The 10,739-nt window shown below is 45.6% G+C and overlaps 1 protein-coding gene across 1 annotated transcript in view; it reads left to right on the top strand.

The window, feature by feature from the left end:
- Positions 1–343: 343 nt before the first annotated feature.
- SLC38A4 (solute carrier family 38 member 4) overlaps positions 344–10,739 on the top strand; it is a 68,408-nt gene continuing 58,012 nt past the window's right edge. The window contains exon 1 of the mRNA XM_042946319.1: positions 344–448. The gene's annotated coding sequence lies outside the window, so the exon portion shown is untranslated. The remainder of the gene's footprint in view (positions 449–10,739) is intronic.

The raw sequence follows: 10,739 nt of genomic DNA, 5'->3' as shown, positions 1-10,739 counted from the left end.
GGAAGATCAACATGCATTTCTGCATGTAGGGCAGACTCAACAAATGCAACCTTGACTATTGAGGAGACTTCATTACAAAACCACAAACAACCAAACAACAACCGCGAAAACCCGAACTCACACCAAGGTATTCTCCGCTGTCCGGGACCCAGAGAGGAGGGAGCAGGGGCCGGCGGCTCCCAGGCTTCACTCTTGCGGGACAGCTGGGCAACTCAGCCCACCTGGGAGGATGCTTCTGTTTACATCTCAGGTTGCCGCCTGGCGATTGGTGGCTGGGCTGGAAGGGAGGGTCCTCAGGAAAGGCGACACTGGGGATGCTGCCCCCTATCACATGATGGAAATTTCCACTCTTTAGAAAGGCGAAAAGAAAAGAAAGGAGGGTCTCTCAATCCACCCTTTTCCTATACTTCCCCCGGATCCCAATCGGCAGAAGTAGAAAACGACACAGGTGAGTGACACTTTTCTAATCTCTGCTAGACTTAGAGACTTGTCAGTGTGCGAACTGGTGGCTGGATCCCAGCCGGTGTTGGTGTGGGTGCGCGTGTGTGATTGCGCGCACAGGGACACGCACGCGTGTGCGGTCCGTTTGCTCAACCTTCTGGGGCTTAGGTTAGGCATTGCGGCTCTTCGTAACTTGTTTGTTGATTGACCCTAATTCTTCTTAGATTTTCTAAAGGATCATGCTTTGGGTGGGTTATTGCAGGCTAATGACCGATTGACTAGAAATTAAGTAAACCAGGGCATACAGAGGTAAAGGGAACTAGCTGGGAAGGCTCGTGTGTGGCTCTCTTTGCAAGAGAGGTGGCGGTTCCAAGGTAGCCCATTCCCAGGAGGCGGGAGGGGGTGGCTGGGGCTTGCCCTCCCCCCCCCCCCCCCCGATTTCCTAGGCCCTTGGGATTTCCAGTTGGGTGTCCAGCGACCGCCTTGCACAGCGGTGGCCCTGCCACCAGCCTCGCTCGAGTCGGGTCGGCTTGCGATCAGTGCTGGCAAGTGCTACCCAAGTCGCGGGGCCGGGGCCGGTGTCCTCAGGGCGGGGACATTGGGTGCTGGACCTAAAATAGACCCGTTGTCCCTGACAGCTGGGCTGCTTGGGCCAGGCCAGCACGGTTCCCCTGGTGGGGGGCTGTGGCCCCAGGAGGAGTCCCGAGAGTGTCTGCTTGAGGGGAGGAGGAAGGCGAGAGCCTTGCTGGGTCTGGGGGCCCTGACTGCGGGCAGCAGCAGCGGGTTCGAACACTGAGGCCGAAGTTCCGACGGAGGTGTCCAGCGCCCGCTCCAGGGGACCGGAGAGCCCGGGGCGCACAGGAGAGAAGGGAGGAGAGGTGCAGAAACGCGGAGCGGGAAAGGCGAGTAGAATCGAGGGGACGTCGAGGGGACATCAGAGAGAGGGGTGAAGGCGAGAGGCGATAAGAGGCCAGAGCCCCGGAGAGCGTGAGGGTTGGAGGGAAAATGGAGAAAAGAGAATGAATGAGAAGAGCCAAGGGAGCGCACACGCAGGGAGCTCCTGGGGGTGACCTGGGAGCCTCGGAGTCCGGAGTCCGAGAGAGGAGAGAGGTGACCGGGGGGACGAGCGGGCTGTGTGCTGGGAGCGGCACGGGGAGTGGCTTTTCACAGGCAGTGGCACCGGTGGGCGCTGCGCCCTGGCCGCTGGCAGGGGTGGAGGCGCCGAGGCACGCGGTGCACCCCTCGGGGCCCCCAGCTTCTCTTAGCGATCCAGCAAGGACAGGTAGGGAGAACGCCCCTCCGGTGCCGTGAGCACCAGGACGGCCCAGGAGATGCGTACCCGCCTGCTGACTTGGTCAGAGAAAGCGATAAACTAGGAAGCCCAGCCTGGGAGGCTTGGTGGCTGGTGTGCCAGGGTGGCACCGGGCAGTGACGGTGCAGTAGTTGGGTCCTTGAGAGACTCGGCGAGGACCTAGAGATCCCGAGCCTCAGTTCTAAGCCGAGTGTTTAGAGACCTGGTCCTGGTTTCACCAGAGGACGGAGTGTGTCTGGATGTCAATTTCTCAGGGCAAAAGTGCATCTCTACCTGTCTCCGGGCATCTTACACCCTGAGAAAAGAGGCAAAGGGGTAGCTGTGGCCCTGAAGGTATAAGCAGACCCTGGCCGCCCAGGCGCGTCCCACAGACACCTATTCGCCAGGGGCCCCTCCCCACTCCTCCCCCCACCCCCGGCTCCTGGGCCGGCTTTCTTTGTTATGCATTTGGGAGCGGTGCAGCTTCTCACCCCTGGGGAAGGAAGGAGAGTTGGCCCGTTTCCCAGTTTACTGCTTTCTTATATTCGTATTTGCTTCCCGGCAGCGCAGACACAGTCATTATGACTGAATTGTCTTACATTGTAAAAAGAACACGCTATGCCTGGATCACAATCTCCAGGGCCGGTAGCTAGGGCTCTACTTTGGGTTTGGTTCAACTTCGGTTATAGCCTTTTATAGAACTTAATTTGGGGGTGAAGTGGGGGGGATAAGCCCCACTGCAAACAAGTCCCTAAGGAGTCATCGAGGTTGGTAGACTCTCTCACTTGGAACACAAGAAGTGTGTGTGCGTGCACGTGCGTGTGCACATGTGTATGTAGCTTCGCAAATGCTAACACATGAAATCTACAGAAAATCCACAGTCTGGGTAGAAGTTTGTTAAGGACAGAGAAACTGAAGACTATGTGAACTTTGCCAAATTATTGAATGCCATGTGTTCAGAGACAGAAAGCTTTTATTGGGCTGATTCTGTCACAAAACACTAAAACGAAGGGAGACTGGTGTAAGGGGACAAATAGTTTTCAAGGCTGCAGGGATGGGTGAGTATGTAATGCAAGGTGCTCCAAGGAGGCTAGTCTGTACTGGATTAGTGATGACAATGACTTACACATATATATCCGTTATTATATTTATTCTGTTTTGCTTCTTTTATGTGAAGTCCTCATAACCACCTTAGGAAATAGACTCTATTATTATACTCATTTTACAGAGCAAGATTGGGACATATACAGTGCAGGGAACATAGAACCTCTTTGGAAGTCCTATTTGGGCAATTACTTGTTCTTAAATCTAAACGAACAGTTCTCTTTCACTTTGGACTTTATCAGGGGCAGAACTGGACAGGTGACTTTCAGGGACCCAAAGCTGGCTGTTTGGCCTGTTACAGACCAAACCGATGCTAAGAAAGCCAAGGCATGATCATACAGCTACAGACTGAATCTTCACAGGCCCAGAACTAGATTTTTTCAATAAGTGACGTTTGAGAAATGCATAGTATGCCTGTGGTTACCTGTCAGTTTATCAAATGCTGAGGACGAGCATGATAAATACAGCTGCTGTGGACTTGTGTGTTAAATGTTTTTCTTCTTTCATGTCATTGCCACTGTTTATTTCCTCAGTGTTTTTCAGGCATCTATTTCTTTTTCTTCCCCCTTATCTTTTGTACTGACTTACTAATATTTTCTAACTATTGTTAAAAACAAGGGGCGCCTGGGTGGCTCAGTCGGTTAAGTGGCCGACTTCAGCTCAGGTCATGATCTCGCGGTCCGTGAGTTCAAGCCCCGTGTCGGGCTCTGTGCTGACCGCTCAGAGCCTGGAGCCTGTTTCAGATTTTGTGTCTCCCTCTCTCTGACCCTCGCCCATTCATGCTTTGTCTCTCTCTGTCTCAAAAATAAATAAACGTTAAAAAAAAAATTTAAAAACAAAAAAAACCAAGAAGGGCTTAATTTAATTTTTACTCTCCAAAGCAATGACTTCTATGAAAAAAAAAATCAAAGGAATAATGGGGTTTATGGCTACTTATATATTTTTGATATCTATCAAAATAGTACAGTTTGTTTTTTTTTTTTTTTTGAATGTGCTTCATGTATCACCTGAAGTTATCCTCCTTGCCACAACTGCCCTGGGGACATCTTGTAGGAAGGGTAAGGGGCAGGAGTAGGGGAGAGAGAAAGAAAGGAGAGGAGAACTCTGTTAAGAGCCAGACTTTTATAGCTAAGTCCTTATGTTCCAAATGTGAATCGCCTTTAATCTTCACACAGACTTCCATGGTATAGGTGTTTGTTATCTCCAGTTTACAGAGGAGGAAACTGAAGCTCATAGAAATGGAGGAAAGAGCCAAGGGTCACCCAGCTGGTAAGTGACAGTGCTGGCATCAGAACTAAGTCCCTTCCGTGCCTGAGTTCCTGCCTCCATTTGAGCCAGCACAAAGAAAGAGGACTAGGAAAACCAAAACTTAAGGAAAAAAGAGGTTTAGAAAGATGTTGCCCAATAGGGTAGGATATGCACGATGGGAGAAATGAACTGCCAATTCCCTTTTGTATGACTGCTAACCTTCTTCTGGTCCTCCTTCTCCTATTTTTGTAGTGACTTAAATCCATTCGTTCATTCCACAGTCACTGAGTATCATTACCTTCCAGGAACCCTGTTAAGGAGTTTCTTTTATCCCTGTTTCCCTAACACCTACCACTGTCCCGGGCAAATGTGCCCAAGAGATGTTTGTTGAATAAATGAATTAGTCTAGTCAAGGAAAGAATAAGCAAGCGAACAGTCACACTAACAGCATGCTGATGGCCAGGAAAAATTCAGACTGGAGTATGGCACCACTGAAGCCGGCTTAGGGAGGGGGCCAGAGAACATTTCAAGACTAGGTAACACCTGAGCTAGGTTATGAAGTAGAAATAAAAGTTAGGCAGGCAAAGAAGTGAAGGAAGTGGGAGAAGATTCTCAACAGAGACCAGCCTGAAGGGAGAAAGGAGAAAGTGTGAGCCACTTAGGGAGCTTAGGAGTTCAGTACTGGGAAGTGGAACATGTAAGGGAAGAGGCTGGGAGGGAGGAGTGTCCTGTGAGGTCCTCACTCATTCTGTCTGCAGGGGTCCCAAAGCTCTGCCTTGCCCTTGCATTTCAGAAGTGAACTGTCCCAACAAGGAACAAAATGACTGAATACAGGAATTGGCAACACATTTTATTATTTTATCATTTGATTATGGTCATATAATAGAGAACTATAATTTTTTAGACTCCTTATAATGTTAGAGTTTGAAACACTGTGCTCAAATGGAAAGACCAGACTTTGGTGTCCTCTGTATGGGAAAATCAATTATTTTTCTAGTTCTTGAGGGGATATTCCATTTTAACAAAGATACAATTTACACAATCACAAAAAACTATTTCCAAACAAATGCTTTTCTGTGTTTTTCTGACGGGGAGGGGTAGCTGGGGAGGATTTGTCTCCTTATTTTAGTTTTTAGTGGTTTTATTTATTTTACTGTGTTGCAGAAGAGTCTGGAAGGAAAAATGTATTTAAAAAAAAAAAAAACAAAACCCAAAGTGAGATAGGGAACGGAGTGACAGTAATGATGTCAACCTCCTAGCTCCAAAGTAGATGTTTATGCCAGTTTAGATTCTGGCTTTTGATAACAGACTTGGAGAATTTAACTCCCACAGTCTCTTGTTTTGTTAGGGATCTTTTATGCCAGTTTTTCATCCCAGGCTCAGAGGTCTGCCTGCCTCTTCACCATTTCCACACTTGTAAAATACTGTTACTCAAACTCTTCTTATTTGGAAGGGAATTCAAAGGGTAAATGAAATCTACAAATAATCCAAAATCTAATTTCAGTTAATACATTAAATCCTCGACTTTTTAGCATTATATCCCTGGGCAATTTTTTTAATCTTTTTGAGCTTCTCTACAACTACAAAATTGAGATCATAATAGCACCTACCTCATGGGATTGTTATGAGGATTAAATGAGTTAACACATGTAAAATGCTTAGACTAATGCCTGACTCATAGTGAGCACTCAATATGGGATTGCTATTATTGTTAATGTTATTTATTCTGCCACCCAAAGCATTATTTGAAATGCTAACAAATGTCTATATGTTCTTTGACCATGTGTTTTCCTCTGTCATAACTAAAATGAAGGAAGCAGAAGAGAGGAAATGAAAAAAGGGATAAATAATAAACAGGATGGTCCAGCCCAGAATAACATCACTCCCTGCATAATAAGATTGAAATGTTCCCTTATTTCCTGTTGGCTATTTGCCCTTATTTCTCCTGATAAATCTCGTGTGTATCCGTCATCAAAATGAACATCATCTCCAATTCCCTTGTTTTCTCTTATTTTTGTCTCCATGGTGCCTCACACAGTGCCTGGCACAAACAAATACTCATGCATGTCTGCTGAAGAAAGGAAGGAAGGAAAACCTGTTGTTTTTTTAAAAAAAAAAAACAGTATTTAATTCTTTAAAAAAATTTTTTTAACATTTATTCAGTTTTGAGAGAGAGACAGAGTGTGAGCAGGGGAGGGACAGGAAGAGAGGGAGACACAGAATTGGAAGCAGGCTCCAGACTCTGAACTGTCAGCGCAGAGCCCGAAGCGGGGTTCGAACTCAGGAACCATGAGATCATGACCTAAGCCAAAGTCGGCCGCTTAACTGACTGAGCCACCCAAGCACCTCAAAACAACTTATTCTTCAAGCAAACTCTTGAAGCAACTCTTCAAGCAAGCATGTTTTCACTGAAATATTAAAGGCTTTTGCAAAGTGAATTTGTGCCTTACTGACCATCAATGTAAACCTTTTTAAATAAATTACTTATTCAGTGTGCATTATTGCACACCATTAAGCATGCAGGCAGGGAATCAGGGCGTGTGGACAGGAATCCCTGCTCCATCATACAGCTGGGCTTCCTGGATTCAGGTCTTGGTTCTATCATCTGGATGTGCTGGCTTCCAGTTTGGCTCTCCCGCTTTCTACCTGAGTGGCCCAGATAGAGCTAGTTACTTAACCTCACGGCTTCATTCTCTTCCTCTATAAAATGAGGGAAACGTTTCCCACTTCATAACGATTTCATGAGGATAAAACAATTATACGTGGCACATGGTGAAATTTAGGAGTGTTTGTTAAGCAGCTAAAGAGACTAGTTTTCGAATTCGATGTAATACTAATACCAGCCTTATAGAATTCGGGTGATGATACTGCACGGCACATTATGAATGGTAATGTTACCATGACTATTGCTATTATGGCAAATCCTTATTTCTATGTTTCTGCTATGAGGAGTTGGGGCCCTGACGTGGCTTTTCCATTTTTTGGTCCATTGAAAATCATATTGATTCTGCCTTCTGTTTCAGGGTAACTTTTCCTCCCCACCCACCCTGTGTTTGTCCTGTCATTTTGCCTTGCGTCATTCATGCGCTTTTCACACTGCATACTCCTCAGGACAAGGACTTTGCTCTTTGTTTTGGCATAATTTCATACCACTGGGTACACTCATGGCACTATAAAAATGTTAAAGAAAAAAAAGAAAAAAAAAAAGATGTAATCCCCCCACGAGGCAACTTTGGCCACCGCTGTGTCTGCAGTGTTGCTACTCGGAGTGCGGAGTGTGCTGTCCAGAGCATCTCTGGCAGTGGCCGGTGGCTTATGGGCGACGCGCGTCCTGCTCAGCCACCCCCCGTTTGCGCGCTGGGAGCATGAGCTGGGTCGCGGCGCCAGGGAGGACTGCGGGAGGCCACCACGTCAGGGACAGGCGCTGCTCACGACTTTGCCTGCTTTTGCTGAGACTTCACTAGAGAAACCAGGCGAGTGAGGGAGATGGACTTGGAAAGAGAAGTAGAAAAAAAAAACTGAAAAAGGAGGGGAGAGGGAGGGCAGCCCTTTCTGGTTTTTAAGAAAGGTTTCCTGCATGCGACATGGGGCTACCCATGCTATAGTCTTATTTTCTGGAATTTCTCCAAATGGGAGGAATGTGGTACATAGATGCCGAATGTTCTTATGAACTGTATGATCAAACTGATCTTGATTGTTAAAGTGGTCTAACTAAAAACATTCGTGTTTCCAACCTTGCTTCATGAATGCCTGAAAAGCAATCCTATGCTTCACAGCACGACATAAATGGAGCGATTTCATTATAGTCCAGAGAACACATTTCATCACTGTGTTACTCCTTTGTGGTTTTTGAAGCAATTCTTTAGAAACAGCACATTTAAAAAAAATCTGACACTTTTTTTGGCATGTGTCACGACGCTGTATGTCATTATACTTGCTGTACAGAGGAGTCCGTGCTGTTGGTGGACTTCCATACATTTAAGCTTCTTATTTTGAAGTCATTATAGAGTCACAGGAAGCTGTAAAGGTAGCACAGGGAGGCCCCATACACCTTTGACCCAGTTTCCTCCAATGGTTACATCTGACAACTTCCGGGCAATATCCAAACCAGGAAATCGATGTTGGTACAATATGTGTGTACAATATGTATAGTTTCCGTGTCATTTTATCATGTGGACAGATTTGTGCAGCCACCGCCAGAAACAAAACCTAGAACTTCCATGACCCGGATGACCTCCCTTGTGTGATTCCTTTATAGCCACACTCACCTCCTTCTCCCTTTCCCTGACAATGAGATGTTTCCCATCTCCCTATTTTCATTGTTTTGAGAATGTTACATAAGCAGAATCATAGGATATGTGATCTTTTTGCAGTTGATTTTTTTTTTTCATTCAGCATACCATTCCTGAGATCTATTCAAGTTGTTGTGTCAATAGTTGGGTCCTTTTCGTTGTGAAGTAGTATTCTGGCTGCTTCGCCATATTTGGTGGTGAGTTTTCTTCTCAAATGATGGACTTGTCTAGAACGCCAGTTGGATTAAAGGGATACTGAGGGTACTTGGGGAAAGTGTGAGGACAAATTTGGGTAAGTTTTTAACTTCAAAATGACATGTGTGTGTTACAGGGCAAAAAGATGTATAAACTACATTTTTATGTAAAACAGGGATGACTGGCCAACTGGAAAGGAGAAAAGGAATATGGCAGAAAAAAAAACTATGAATTTAGACAATAAGATATAAAACATGGCACTTTTTAAGATTTCTACACCGATAGGATTATGTGTTCTGTGCCTTTATCATTAGTTAGGATAACTCTGGTTTCTTGAAGCTAATTTTAAAAATGCTTCTGCAGTAGGGATTTCCCTGCCAGTCTGTGCTCAGTCACATAGCTGATAACTCAGGGGGCATGGCTGGAACTGACTGAGTGGCTCTCCAGTTTGACAGGGGTCGCTGAGAGTCAAAATAGCATCTTTAGCCCCAGGGCATCTATCAAGGGTCCTGAGACTGTCAGCATTATACTCTTCTGGGCATTCACCCCATCTATCAGTGGGGGGAGCATCTCCCAGAGTTCACTTAAGTCAGGTGTTTTTGGTTTTTTGTTTTTGTTTTTTAATGTTTCTTTTATTTTTGACAGAGAGAGAGAGAGGGAGAGAGAGAGAGAGAATGAGAGAGCACAAGTGGGAGAGGGTCAGAGAGAGAGAGAGAAGGAGACACAATCCAAAGCAGGCTCCAGGCTCTGAACTGTCAGCACAGAGCCCGACGCTGGGCTTGAACCCACAAACTGCGAGATCATGACAAGAGCAGAAGTAGGACATTCAACCACTGAGCCACCCAGGTGCCCCTCTAAGTCAGGTTTTGAAACAAGGATGTTCTTCTTCACCTGAACACCCAGAAGCATCGGGAACCTGGACTCCAACAGCTGTAACTAGCTCAGGGAAGTGCAGCACTTCTGAATAGTACTTAGAAGAGTTAGGCTTACACCACCCCCCCTTTCGTTGGCACCTAAAGTTCTCTCCCCCCGCCCTGTCCTCCCCAAACAGTGGAGGGAACAAATTATCTACCAGCATCTGAAAGTATAAATACCCATTTGTGTTTTTAGAATTTCACACTTTTCACAGACATATTGTCATTTCACAAAATAACAGTCTAGAGCCCTGACTAGATCCAAGTCTAACTGAAGGCATCATGCTAAGTCACCAATTTAATGATTTCTGTTACCAGAAACATATTCCTTATTCCAAACTCTGCCAGAGGATAGAGGGTAGGTACAGGATGCTGGTTCCAAAGCATAAACATAGATGGACTGTCATAGCTAAAATAATTTAGAACTCCTTTTATAGGCACATCTGCTCTCCTGAATCTTTCAAAATGGGGCAGAATCTTTGTACCATCTATGTAATTTATTTTATTTTGTGTGAATGTTAGATACCTCACATCGCTTTGCAGGCTGTTCTGCTGGGTTACATCTCCTTTATGGGGACCCTAAGGTCCCAGAGCCTGTGGTAGGACAGAATGCAGCCTAGCAATCTTGAGGGAGTGAACACTCTGTTGTAAGTCAGGAGACTGAACAAAAGGCTTGCTGAATTTTGTTCACCTCTCTTGCTATTATGCTATTACTTATTTTTTTTTAATTTTTTTTTAACGTTTATTTACTTTTGAGACAGAGAGAGACAGAGCATGAACGGGGGGAGGGTCAGAGAGAGAGAGCGAGACACAGAATCTGAAACAGGCTCCAGGCTCTGAGCTGTCAGCACAGAGCCCGACGCGGGGCTCGAACTCATGAGCCGTGAGATCATGACCTGAGCTGAAGTCGGACGCTCAACCGACTGAGCCACCCAGGTGCCCCGGTATTACTTATTTAACTAATGATGACAGTCATTCCAAGGGTGTGATGCGAAATGCAGACATAGGCTACGGTTCCCAACATTGCGGATTTTGGTTTTTTTAAGGGATAACTGAGGGGGTTTGTTTGTTTCTTAAACTCTTTCTTTAAAGCGAAAAAAAACCCAGAGCTTTTCTGAAAGAAAAATAGAAATGCCTCATGTACTATATCAGTGTAGACAAAACCCAAACAGCTGTACAATTACTTTTGAACAATTTTGTAATGCTAGGGCAGTATCCACACTTTACAGAATGACACGAAATATAATGGTTTAC

The sequence above is a fragment of the Panthera leo genome, chromosome B4 (genome assembly GCF_018350215.1).
Source record: "Panthera leo isolate Ple1 chromosome B4, P.leo_Ple1_pat1.1, whole genome shotgun sequence".
Lineage (NCBI taxonomy): Eukaryota > Metazoa > Chordata > Mammalia > Carnivora > Felidae > Panthera > Panthera leo.
The sequence above is the reverse complement of the archived record's forward strand: the minus strand, read 5'-3'. Positions and strand labels throughout refer to the sequence as shown.